We start from the raw sequence: 12,778 nt of genomic DNA, 5'->3' as shown, positions 1-12,778 counted from the left end.
CCCGGGCTTCAGTAGTTGCAGCACATGAGGTCAGTAGTTGTGGCTCGCAGGCTCTAGAGCGCAAGCTCAGTAGTTGTGTCCCACGGGGTTAGTTGCTCCACGGCATGTGGGATCTTCCCGGACCAGGGCTCGAACCCATGTCCCCTGCATTGGCAGGCGGATTCTTAACCACTGCGCCACCAGGGAAGTCCCCTGTGCCATATTTTAGGTTCCACATATAAGTGATATGATATGGTATTTGTCTTTCTCTTTCTGACTTATTTCACTTAGTATGATAATCTCTAGCTGCATCCATGTTGCTCCAAATGGCATTATTTCATTCTTTTTTATGGCTGAGTAGTATTCCATTGTACATATGTATACCACATCTTCTTTATCCATTCCTCTGTCGTTGGACATTTAGGTTGTAAGGATTCTTAACCTGAAGATCTCCTAGAAGTCTGTGGACCTCTGAAATTGTATGCAGAATTCTGTGTTTTTGTATTTTCATAATTAGGTTCTGCATACATTATCTTATTTATTCTTCTCAAAAACCATGTGGAAGTAAGTACTATTATTATCTCCATCTTATGTCTGTGCATTTTGAGGCTCATACACCTGTGAATGGCTGAGCCTGGTCCGTGGCTCCACACCTCAGCCTCTTGCCACCGCACCAATTGTTTTGACGCTTTGCTGGGAGAAGGGAAAGATTCTCAAGGCACTTGTGTGATACGGAGCAGCCTGAATGAACAGAGCAGAATTCGAGTAGGTTTGCTCTGTCACAGTGAAGGGCCTGGGTCAGGAGTTCTGCCTCAGGGTAAGGCCGTTTTCTGTGTCGTTTTTCTTTCTTGCTTCCTCGCTATGGGCATGAAAGCACCAATGGACTGGATTTGCAAAGCTCTTAGAACCACCCCTGGTCCAGTAGGACGAGTTACTGTGGGAGAGAGGAGTCAGTCCCCCCCACCCCCCGGTTCTGGAAAGGGTGGCAACAGGAGGCTCTGCCTCACGGTCGTGCCTCTCAGGCTGCAGCTTCAGACGGCTAATGGCATTGCGTTATTCATAACCCCAGAGGGAGTGCCGCGCTCCTGACATCTTGGGAATGTGGCAGCTCTGTGTTTAGAGTCATCCAGGGCAATGTGATGGTGAGCTGCTCTCGCATAATGGCCTCTTTCAGGTGCCCAGTCTGGACGAGGTGCCCCCAGCAGAGAGCAGAAGGGAGGAGAAAGACAGGTGTCAGAGGGCAAGGGCAAGACAAGACTTAAGCTCCCATACTGTGCCGGTAACTCAGGCTGAATAGATGTGCACTTTGGGGGTAAAATCGCTGTAGAGCAAATTATTACATTGTACGGTGTCCCTTAAAGACTTTTGAGACAAGTTGCTCTTGAGCTTAGAGCTAGGAGATACATTTGCTTCCTATTTAGCTGGTCTGCATTCTTCTGCTAGGTAAGAAATGCTTCATTTTCTACTGTTTCCTTTTTGCTCTGGCTGTGAGGAAGCTTGTCTTATGTTCACTTGCTATGCTTTCCTCTGCCCTGGTTTCTTAATAAAATTCTTACTCCACCTCATCCGAACTCCGCTGTTGTAATTTTAGTGTTTTTGTGCTCGGATGTGTGTTGTAAACTGCCTTGAGTCTATTTTGGAAAAGAAGGGGGGAGTGGAGAAAGGGCTAATTATGTGGCGTAGGAGGTCAGATTGCAGAGAAGAGGGTAGCTTCGTGGAGGAGGTGGATCGGGGTGGCTCGGTGGAGGGAGGATGGGCGTTCCAGGCAGAGGGCACAGCCCGAGGGAAGGTACAGAGACCACTGGTGCTCACTGGCGGCTTTTACCTAGTGAGCCCCTAGAATTCTTGGGAAATCTACAACTGGTTGGAAACAGTGTTTTTCAAACCAAGCATAGGGACCACAGAAGGGAAGTTTTTCAGCTCAAGAGTAGTGTCGAGGGACTTCCCTGGTGGTCCAGTGGCTAAGACTCCATGCTCCCAATGCAGGGGGCCTGGGTTCGATCCCTGGTCAGGGAACTAGATCCCACATGCCGCAACTAAGAGTTCGCATGCCGCAACTAAAGATCCTGCACGCGGCAATGAAGATCCCGCATGCCGCAACTAAGACCCAGCGCAGCCAAATAAATAAATATTAAGAAGAAGAAGAAGAATGTCGAGAACACAGAAGAGCAGGAAACAAGGACATGTACACATAGGGTTGAGGGCCCACCATAAGCTTAGCCCACATGCCATCCTTCTTCCCTCTTCTCCCAAACTCTCCACATTGGTGCTTTGACCATGAATTGGGTGATCCTTTGCTGTGGGACTGAAGAGGGGGAAGTCCCTCAGTTTTACTGTCAGCTCAGTGTTCAGTCATGTGCCTAGTGGTGTGGACATGGGTTTGGGGATGACAAAGATGACCTGTAGTTCGATCTTGGCACTGACTGTAGCTCACTTGTGTACCTTGGGGAGACGCTTAATTGCGAAGCCTCCACGAACTCATCTGTAAAATGAGGATCATAGCATCCATCTGTGGGTGGGCAGAGTCAATGTGAATTGAAAAATAGCAGCTGCCCGATAAATGACCCTTTTTTTCCTCCTTTCCCGTGGCCGCTTGCTGAGGATAAAAGGACCTTACCGTAGCTACCAGGTATTTCAGAATGTCTACTTCACCCATTCCTATTCCCCAGTGCCGCCTCCATCCCCCTTGGCTACTGCACCAAACCAGGACAGGCTGCTTTTCACTGCAGTGTTTGCTGAAACCGCCTCTTGGGCTGGCCGTACCTGTTCTTATTCTACAGACCACGCGATGGCTGCCGGCAGGAACTGCCCTTGAAGTCAAAATGAGAGGGAGTGCAAAAGAGCACGAAGGGATCAGCTCGGTGCTTTGTGACCACCTAGAGGGGTGGGATAGGGAGGGTGGGAGGGAGGGAGACACAAGAGGGAAGAGATATGGGAACATAGGTATATGTATAATTGATTCACTTTGTTATAAAGCAGAAACTAACACACCATTGTAAGGCAATTATACTCCAATAAAGATGTTAAAAAAAAAAAAAAAGAGCACGATGGGAGAGATCTGTGTGCTTCCGAGGCAGGGGCACCAGGGAGGTGCCGGACTGGGCTGAAAATTGCCCTAAAGGAATGAGAGCAGTACCTCTGCATTGTGGTTGGCACGATTAAACAGGTTTATGTATATCAGGGGCTTTAGAACATTGATGGCCTGTGTGCTCAGTATCTGTTCCCTAGCTGGCTCTGGCTCAGCAATTCCACTTTGTTAAACATCCTAAGGAAATGACTAAATATGTGCAGCATTTGTATGACAGGGTAAGAATTGGAAACAACCTAAATTTCCAGCAACAGGGGGGATAGGCTATGATTCATTCATGGGATGAAATAGTATGCGATCATGAAATCATTCCAAGACAGAAAAATTTCATGATAAACTATTGAGTGAATAAACAAAGGTTATTAAACAATAGAGAATGGGTCCATTTTTTTTAACTAAACATTTTATTTTGGAATAATTTTAAGTTTACAGAAAGGTTCCAAAGATAGTACAGAACGTTTCTGCATACACTTCACCTAGCTTCCCGTAATGTTAACATCTTACATAACTATGGTACATTTGTCAAAACTAAGAGATTAACACTGGTACATTATTAGACTCTGACTTTATTTGGTTTTCACCAGTTCTTTCACGAGTGTTCTTTTTTTTCTGTTTCAGGATCCAACCCAATATACCACGTTGCATTTAGGGTGTTTTTTGTTTTTAAGTTTATACACATAGAAAAAGCATCTGGAAGGTTATAGATGAAAATATTTTAACTGTGATCATAGCTGAGTGTTGGAACTAAGGAGTTTTTCTAAAGTTTTTCCTGGGTCTTCTCATTTTTCTGTGTTTAATGTATCGCATACTTAACAAAAACAAAAAAAATAATGCCTTCAGGCTGAGCTGGTGCCCTCTCTGATTACTCCTAGTATGGCTATGCTGTGTTGTGATTATTTGTTCATTCGTCCTTCTCTTCAGACTGACCTCAAAAGGAGGGGTCGTGTCTGTTCATCCCCCTTTCCCCATCTTGAAGCATGGGTGGAGGCACTAAATTACTGAATTCTGGTTGAATGAATGAGTAAAGTCAGAGAAGTTTATTGCTACCAACTCTCACAACTAGTCTTAGCACTCTCAACTCAAGGAAATCCCAGGCTTATGTTTCTCCAGTTAAGTGACCCCCGGCAGAAGTACTGGACCTTTTTTTAAAGTTTGCAGTCCCAGAGTTGACTCTCGTGCCCATTACTGAATGAATCGCTGTGGCCAGGGGCATGGAATATGCCAATCAGTCAGGCCTAGGTCAGTTGATCAGCCCTTTAGATGGTGTCCAAAGAAAATTCAGAGTTCTGCGATCCAAAGGAGTGGGGATGGATGCTAAGCAGGTTAAATACAACTTCAGAGTCAGCTCCCAAAGCACACATTCAAATCCCTGATTCTTTCCACCAGACTATAAACTTGAGGAGGGTAGGTCCACATCAGTACTGTTCATTGCTAAATCCCTAACAGCTAGCATAGCACTTGGTATGTAGCAGGGGCCTAATCAATATGTAAGTGAATAAATACATCTCTTGGTAAACAAAATTGTTCAACTAGATGGTGTTTGAATCAGGATGATTGTAGTTGCAAATAACAGAAAACTGGCTTTAAAAAGGAAATTTGGGGCTTCCCTGGTGGCGCAGCGGTTGAGAATCTGCCTGCCAATGCAGGGGACACGGGTTCGAGCCCTGGTCTGGGAAGATCCCACATGCCGCAGAGCAACTGGGCCCGTGAGGCACAACTACTGAGCCTGCGCGTCTGGAGCCTGTGCTCCGCAACAAGAGAGGCCGCGATAGTGAGAGGCCTGCGCACCACGATGAAGAGTGGCCCCCGCTCGCCACAACTAGAGAAAGCCCTCGCACAGAAACAAAAGCCCAAGACAGCCAAAAATAAATAAATAAATAAATTTTAAAAAATTTTAAAAAAAAGGAAATTTGTTTCATGCAACCTGAAAAGTCTAGTGGAGCATGACGGGCATGATTTGATCAGGACTCTATTTCTCTGCTAGTCCCCTAGCTCTGTACTCTCAGTATCATCCTCAGGCTGACTTCTCTCATGACAGCAAAATGGCTGCAGCAGTTCCAGACCTCACATCTATGCTCTGTACCATCTGGAGCCAGAGAGAGAATCTGTATCCCAGAATTTCCAGCAAGATTCACTGTGGACTGAATAAGGTCATTGGCCCACTTGTGAATCGGCCATTAGGGGCCGGGGTTATTTATTGGCTTAGCTTAGATCGTGTGCCTTACCCTTAGAATGGGGGGCAGGAGGGAGTAGAATCAGCTTCCCTGAAACCATGTGTATTCCCAGTGGGTATTGAGACTTTGGAGAAAGGGAAAGCAGTCTAGATCCTGGAGAGGTAACAAACAGGAATCTGACTCAATCGCTGAATTGTGTGGCATAGACAAGGGCTGCAGAAGTTAAGAGAAGGCAGTGAGTGAGGGGTGCAGCAGCCAGAGAAGGGAGGCTTCACAGAGGAGGAGAAGAGATGGAACTAAACCCTGAGATGAATGATTTAGGCAATGGGGAGTAACGGGGTGGGTGAAGAGGAGGGAAGGACCTCCCGTGAAGATGTGATGAGCATTTCCATGTGCCAGACTTCATGCTAAACCCTCTGTAGGCATTATCTCAATTAATCCCCACAGCGACCTGCAAGGTTAGTGTCTTCATCATCTCCATTTTACAGATGAGAAGCTGAAGCCCAGAGGACACACAGTAAGTGTTGAAGTTGGGACTTGGACCCAGCTTGTCTGGCTCTGGAGCCATGATACAAGTGAGTGAAAAGGACCAAGTCACCTGAGAACCCTGTGCACTAGTGGAGTGGCCTGACCTCAAAGGTCATCGTAGAGGTAGTGAAGAGTGTAAAGCTAGGCTCCAGAGTCTCATCTCCCAGCCTGTGTTCATGCTGTCTCCTCTACCTGGAATTCCTTCTCCACCTACCTTTTCAAATCCTACCTCTTCATGGCCCAGTTCAAGGCCTGAGCCCCATAATACATTATAATGCCTAGCCATGTGAATTGCATGAGACTGTCTTCCCACTAGGCTTCTGTGAGGTCCTCACAAAAACTGCACTTCATCTTTGTTTTTGGGAGGCTTGACACAGTGAACTGCCCTTTACAGTTGCCATGGTGACCTCGTCTGAGGGCTGGAGGGACATCATAGACACAGAATGATAGAGCCCTCGGATTTGCCTTATCTAATCCTCTCACTTTATAGGAAGAGAAACAGGCCAGAGAGGTTGGGACTTGCCCAAGGAAGCAGTTGAGTATAGAACCCAGGAGTCTGGGATTCCAAAATGATATGACTTGAAGAACATTGTTAGCTCTGGAGCCAGACTGAGCTCAAATCCCAGCTTCTCTGTGCCCAGGCTGTGTGACCTGGGCAGGTTACTTTACCTCTCTGAGCTTCATTTCTCTCAGCTGTGTAGTGGGGTTGTAATGGAGCCTACCTCCCAGGGCTGTTGTAAGAAATAAATTAGATAGCCCTAATAGAGTTTCCAGCACAGAATCTTGCACATGATGGCTCTGCAGGAATTGAGGGCTTTTGTTATTGGAGTTATGAGACATGGTGACACCAACCCCACCCAGCAGGGCCTTTGGAGTTCTCTCCTCTTCCACATCCTAGTCCACGCGTCTTCCCTTCAGAGCAGCTGAGAGACAAAAAGGAAGTCGCTGTGACTTTGGGGTGGGGGTGGGCCAGAGTCCCCCTCCCTTGGGATGCTGGCTTGGGCTACTATGACTCCCTTGTAGGTCAGAGCCCTCCCCTGCCCCTTGCTGCCCCACTGGCCTGAGGCCACCAAAGCCAGGCCCTGAGCCTCCGCTGCTTTGGCCTCAGGCTGGCACAGGTGTGGGGAAGTTGCAGAGCTGGGCGGGCTTGGGCTGGAGCCGGGCCAGAGTCGCAGCCTGCAGCGGCAGCAGTGTGGTCCCTCACATGCTCTGCGCCAGACCAGCAGAGCAATAGGAATGACAGCACTGGGCAGACACCCAGAATGTGAGGTCCTTTGTCTCTGGGGTGGAGGTGCTCCCAGGGCCAGAGAGCACAATCCCAGGGCTGGACCCCCCGACTCCCATCCAAAAGACATACCAGGTAATCCCCTTTGAGAGTCCCCACCCAACCCCTGCTCCTGTGCATATGAGCCCCTGTCCCCCAGGTTCTGCTTCTCCCTGACTGGGGGATGGTAGACAAGTCACTTCACTCCTGTGCGCTTCCTCCCCTGTACCATGGGGATAATGATGCCTTCTTCAGAATTAAATAGATTCCCATATGTGAGAGTGTCCCATGCTAGGTCTTCACACAGTGGATGCTCAATATATGTTTCTCTTCTCCTCTCTCAGCTGTGTCGTTGCCAGGGCAGCAGGGATCAGAACCAAGGCATGATTCCTTTGAAAGTTTGCCAAGCTCTGACCACGGCTGTCTGAAGTCATGCCTTCCATACCCACTGGATGGACTCCCAACACCTGGGCTTGGTCCTGGTTCTGCCCCTTACTAGGCAGCCTTTATGTATCATTCACATTCTATGAGCCTCAGTTTCCTCATCTGCAAAATAGACACATTCATTGATTCGACAAATTCACTCTTGTCTGTACTGGGCTCTGGGGACCAAGAAACAAAGATGAATGAGACTGCTTGCCTTCAAGGACCTCACAGTCTAGTAGGGGAGACAAATGTAAAATCAGAGACACATGGTGGGAGCAGTAAGAACACAGCAGGGAGCGACCAGCTTAGCTCAGGTGGATTGGGGAAGCCCTCAGAGGAGGGGACATCTGAGTCACACCTTGAAAGATGAGTAGAAATTTGCCATGCAGCCACTGGGGACAGGTTTTGTGTCAAATGTGTTTTATTATTTGGGCTGCCTTTCCCTACTAGCTCCTATCTCAGCCCACCTTGCTCACAGGGGGAAACAAAGAAATGCCCTAGAAACTCATCTCCAGGCCAAGAGTTCCTAGCACAAGGGGCAGGGGAGGCATATCACCTGCAGGGCAAAGTCTAGACTCACCAGCCTGCCACACGGAGGCCCATCCACCTTCATCTTCCCCTTGTATTTTACATTCTGGCACAATAGAACCACTTAGAGGTCCCTGAAATCAGCACCACCCTATTTCTCCTCCCTGAGTCTCCTCCCTCTCCACACCCACCTGGCAATCTCTAGTTCATCTCCTGGAAACATGATTGGGCCCAGAAGCCACCTAGGCACCTTTTTATTTATAAATACATGGCCTCATCCTACCTCCCCAAATGACTGGGCCCTCTTCAAGGACAAAAAGTAGGTCTCAGTCTCCTCTGTTGCCCCAGTGCCTAGCATGGGGATTGATCCAGAGCTGCATTTCTGGATGGATGGTTCAAAGTCCACTTTTTCAGCAAACACTGGGCTCCTGCCTCTGGTCTGCTGGTGCTGAGCAAGGCATAGAGGATACAAGAAGCACAGGGTACAGTCCAGGGAGAAACACATGTCAACAGGTAAATAGTGTTGGGTGACATGGTGGGAACACAGGTGAGAGCAACTGTAGGTTTCCCCTGCTATCCGAAAGCAGAGCATTCCACTGCAACCTTTCATAAGCTAAAACGGCATAAGGTAAAGAAGCAATTACCTTAGGACACAAGGATGCACAAAATAAATCAAAATAAAGCACAGATGCTCACAGACACAGTTCAAAGCTATGGCGGCTTGATGCTGAGGTGCTGAGTGTAGTTCCCAGGGAAGGAGCTTGACAGTGCCACTTTCACTGCTCTGCTCAGGATGCACGCTGCCCCTACAGCTGGATGCAAAACAAACGCTGAATGCTATTTTCGCTTTTTGCCTTGTTTTGTAAAAGCAAAAATCCCCTACGGATTTCTCTTGGCTAGCAAAAACAGGTACTAATGTAATGTAGGTCTTTTGTAAAAAGCAAAGTGGTGTAAAGCAAACTTTTGAAAAGCAGGGGATACCTGTAACTTTGGGTGCACTGGGGAAGGTTTGTGGGAGTCAACTTGGAACTGGGCCTTGAAAGTGGAGCAGGAATTTGCTGGGTGGTGAAAGAAGAAAAAAAATTGTACAAGGCACAGAGGCATGAAAAAGCACAGCATGCTCCAGGGACAGCAAGTATTCGTTATGGCTGGGGCCTGGGGGCAATGGCCGGGGGCTGGGAGATGAGGTGAGGGGAGCAGGCAGGGGCCAAGGAGCAGCACACCTTACCTTCATGCCAGAGAGTTTGGACACATACATGTCCTAGATCCAGTTATTGAAGATTTTCAGACAGGAACGGAATGATGTGGTCAGTTTGAATTTTAATGTATAGGGGAGGAGGGATAGAGAGGCCAGGGAGAGGCTGCTCTGTTAGTCCAGGGATTTGGGCCACTTAATAACAATGGTTAACACTCAACGATCACTCTGTATGCGCCCCATTCTAATTACCTCATACAAGTCAACTGATTTAATTCTCCAAGGACCCTATTTTAAAGATCGAAAAACTGAGGCATAAAAGTTAAGTACCTTGCTTTACTTGGTAAGTGGTGAAGCCTGGATTTGCACCCTGGCTGGCACACTTCAGGGCCCGTGCTTTTAGTTTCTGTGCTATATGGGTTCTATCATTATAGTAATAATAATATTGCTATGCTAACGAGTGTTTGTTGAGTGCATATTCAGTGCCAGGCTCTGCTCTGTGCACTTCGGACTCTTACCTCGGGTTTAATCAAGTTCTAATCAGGTTGGCAAGGAGGACACTGTCCAGCTGGAAGGCCATCCCCAGAGCCCATAGTCCAGGCCTTGCTGTGACTGAGCCACTCAGAGGACCTGGCCACCTCCCCAAATTGCTGACAGCGACCTTTGGCAGAGGCATCCAGAGCCTCGTGCTGCAGTTGGCTGAGAGCCCAGCCAGAAGGGCTGAGCCAGTGTGGGGTGGGCAGCTGCAGGGCCTGGGCCCCAGGGGCCTCCAGGAGCCCTGGCTTAAAGCCAGGACACTGTGCAAGGCTGCTACAGCCCATAACTGGGGACCAGGCATCAGGACCCCTGGGTTTGGGCCCAGCTTGGCCACTGATGTGTTATGGGATCTTGGGCAAATCCCTACCCCTCCATGGGCCTCAGTTTCCTGGAGGGTGAATGAATAAGATTGCCCCTGTCCTTGACCTTCCTTCCTTATATGGCCTGTGATGGGCAGGGCAGTGGGAGTACCACAAAGTCGTCTCTCCTGCCAGGAAAGCCAGGCCCCAGGTTATTTAGGATCTCTCCTTGGTGCCAGGCCCTGTGCTGTGTACCTAGGCCACAGAGCAGGGCTGAGCTGATCCCTGCCTCCAAGTAGTTCCCAGTCAGTTGTGGGGTTGGGGCACAGACGGGAAAACCAATCACAGCCCACTGTGGTAGGTACTGCACTGCATAGAGAGAAGGGTACCCAAGGAGGGGTCTGTGGGGCTCCAAGGAGGAAGCAACTGACTCTGTCTGCAATGACCTGGAAGGCCTCCAAATAGGAAGTCCATGGAGCTGGACTGTGTGTTGCATCTTCCAGGTGGAGAAGCGGGGGAGGTGCGTTCCTGTTGAGGGCACAACCTATGCAAAGACCTGGAGGCAGAAAAGCCTGGGTCTGTTGAGGAAAGGGTGAGAGCCATGTGGCAGGCAGTGGAGAGGGCAGTGTGTATGTGTTCGAGCAATGGGGCTGAATGGGCAGGTGGGAGGCAGCAAGGGGCTGCACTGAGCACCAAATTGCCAAGGCACAGCTGAAGCCTCCTCGGCCAGAAAGAGCAGGGCCCACACACAGGCTTCGTGGGCAGCTGGGAGGGCCAGGAGCCTCTGGAGTCCCAGGTGGCCCATACCACCTCCTCCCTTCCCGAGGCCAAAGGCCATCCTGCCTTGCTGTTCAGGGCACTCCATCCCCTCCAACCTGAGATAAAGCCCTTCACAGAGCTGCCCATTCATCCCAAACACCTCACCCTTGTGCGCTTCATCCTCTAGCTTCTGGGTTTCTCCAGTAGTCCAGTGAGGTAGCTGAGGCTCAAAGAAGCCGCCAGGTGATGCAGAAACAGTTACTGAGCACCTGTGGGTCAGTCACCATGCTGACCTCTGGAGAGCAGGCCAGACAGGATGCCTGCAAGGAGCCTACAGTCTGGCTGGGAGGACAAATGCTAAACAGGTGAGCATGCCAATAATTAATGATTTACCGTTGTTTGGATTGTTTAGAAAAATATACATAGCTGGAGAACTTTATAATAGGGAGCTGACCTCTCTGGGAGACAGAGAAGGCATTCCTGAGGAAGTGATGTTGCAGTCCGAGCCTGAGGATGCAGAGTTGCTGGCTTACTCAGTGAAGCATCAGGGGGAAGAATGTTACCAAGTCCCAGATGACTTGTCCCAGGTCATCTGGCCACAAGGGGGATCTGATTCCAGGCCCACTGCCTCACAGTCCCCTCCCGTCAGTATTTTTCTCACATTATTCAAATGTCAACAGCAAAGAATTTCCATATCTTTGATCTTGCTGGATCCTCCCTGAGGTAGGGCCCATCTGCCCATTTAGGGGCAAATTGAAACCTAGGCAGTCCAAATGACTCACCCACTTCCACACAGCGAGTCAGAGCTAGGACAAGAACCCACATGTCTGGGCTCTGAGATACCCAGTGAGATCATGGAGGAAAATCGCCGCTGTCTTTCCCAGCATTGCCTTGGACCAGACCATCCCTGGGATGACAGACACCCAAGGGACTTTCCTGGGAAACAACTTCCTTGAGGGACATGAGAGCTGCCCAAGAGGGTGCCCAGGAACCCATTACTGGTAGCCCAGAGCTCAGAGCAAACACTAGGACCATGGTTCTTTCTGCCCTTGATGTTGCAAACAGACTGCTTTTGAATGAAATGGAGCGTAAGCAAGGGCTGGACAGGCCTCTAGGGGATGTGGGCACCACCCTCAGAAAGACCTGTGAACCGTAGGAAGCTCTAAGCCCTTGAGCACTGGGCCCTCAAGCCCTGAAGTGGGATGGGTATCTTTGGACCCCAAGGGGGTCTCATTCCCATTCAGTGAACTCTGGGTCCCAGTGCGAAGACCTGTAGGCCATTACAGAGAATATCTTTTGGGGGTTCTAATGAGGGGTCTTTGGATACTGTGGACCCTGGGGAGGGGGTTCAAACAATAACAGATCACTTGTCAGAAACATGGGAACAGTTGAGGGTTTGAATATATTTGTGTGTATATATTTGCTGTGTATCTATGGAGTTGCTTCAGTCCCTTTCATTCCCAGAGCACTCATTCGTTGATTATCTTATGTGTTCCACATTGGCCCTAAGAGCTTCATCTTATGGAGCAAAAGAGATTGAAGATGGAGAAATAAAGAGAGCTGACCAAATCCCCACAGAGAGGGACACATCGAGAATCAGACCTGACCCTCTCCTGTGGCCTCCATCTGCCCTTGCACCCTCTGCCCATCCTCCGCCCACCCTCCCCCAACCCAGCTGGCCTTGCCTTTCCAGCCTCTGCTGAGCTGCAGGCCTTAGAAGCCAAAGAACCAATCCCCACTCCACACCTGAGTTCTCCTTTCTGAAAAAGCCTTGTCTGGGGAGGTAGGATGAACCAGAGACCTTAATCCTGGCTCTGCCTCCTTCCCTGCATTGCAGTGAGTTTAAGTGAAATCGTGGATCTGAAAGTGCTTCGTAAACTGAAAAACGCTGAACCAACACAAAGAAGGGGAAATCACCACTCTGCTCCGTACAGAGATGGGTGGTTTGGAGTTGTGCCTCTGAGGGGCTCACGGTCTGGCTAGACAGACACACAGACCCAC

This window comes from Balaenoptera musculus, chromosome 1 (genome assembly GCF_009873245.2).
Source record: "Balaenoptera musculus isolate JJ_BM4_2016_0621 chromosome 1, mBalMus1.pri.v3, whole genome shotgun sequence".
NCBI lineage: Eukaryota > Metazoa > Chordata > Mammalia > Artiodactyla > Balaenopteridae > Balaenoptera > Balaenoptera musculus.
This window is presented reverse-complemented; position numbering follows the sequence as displayed.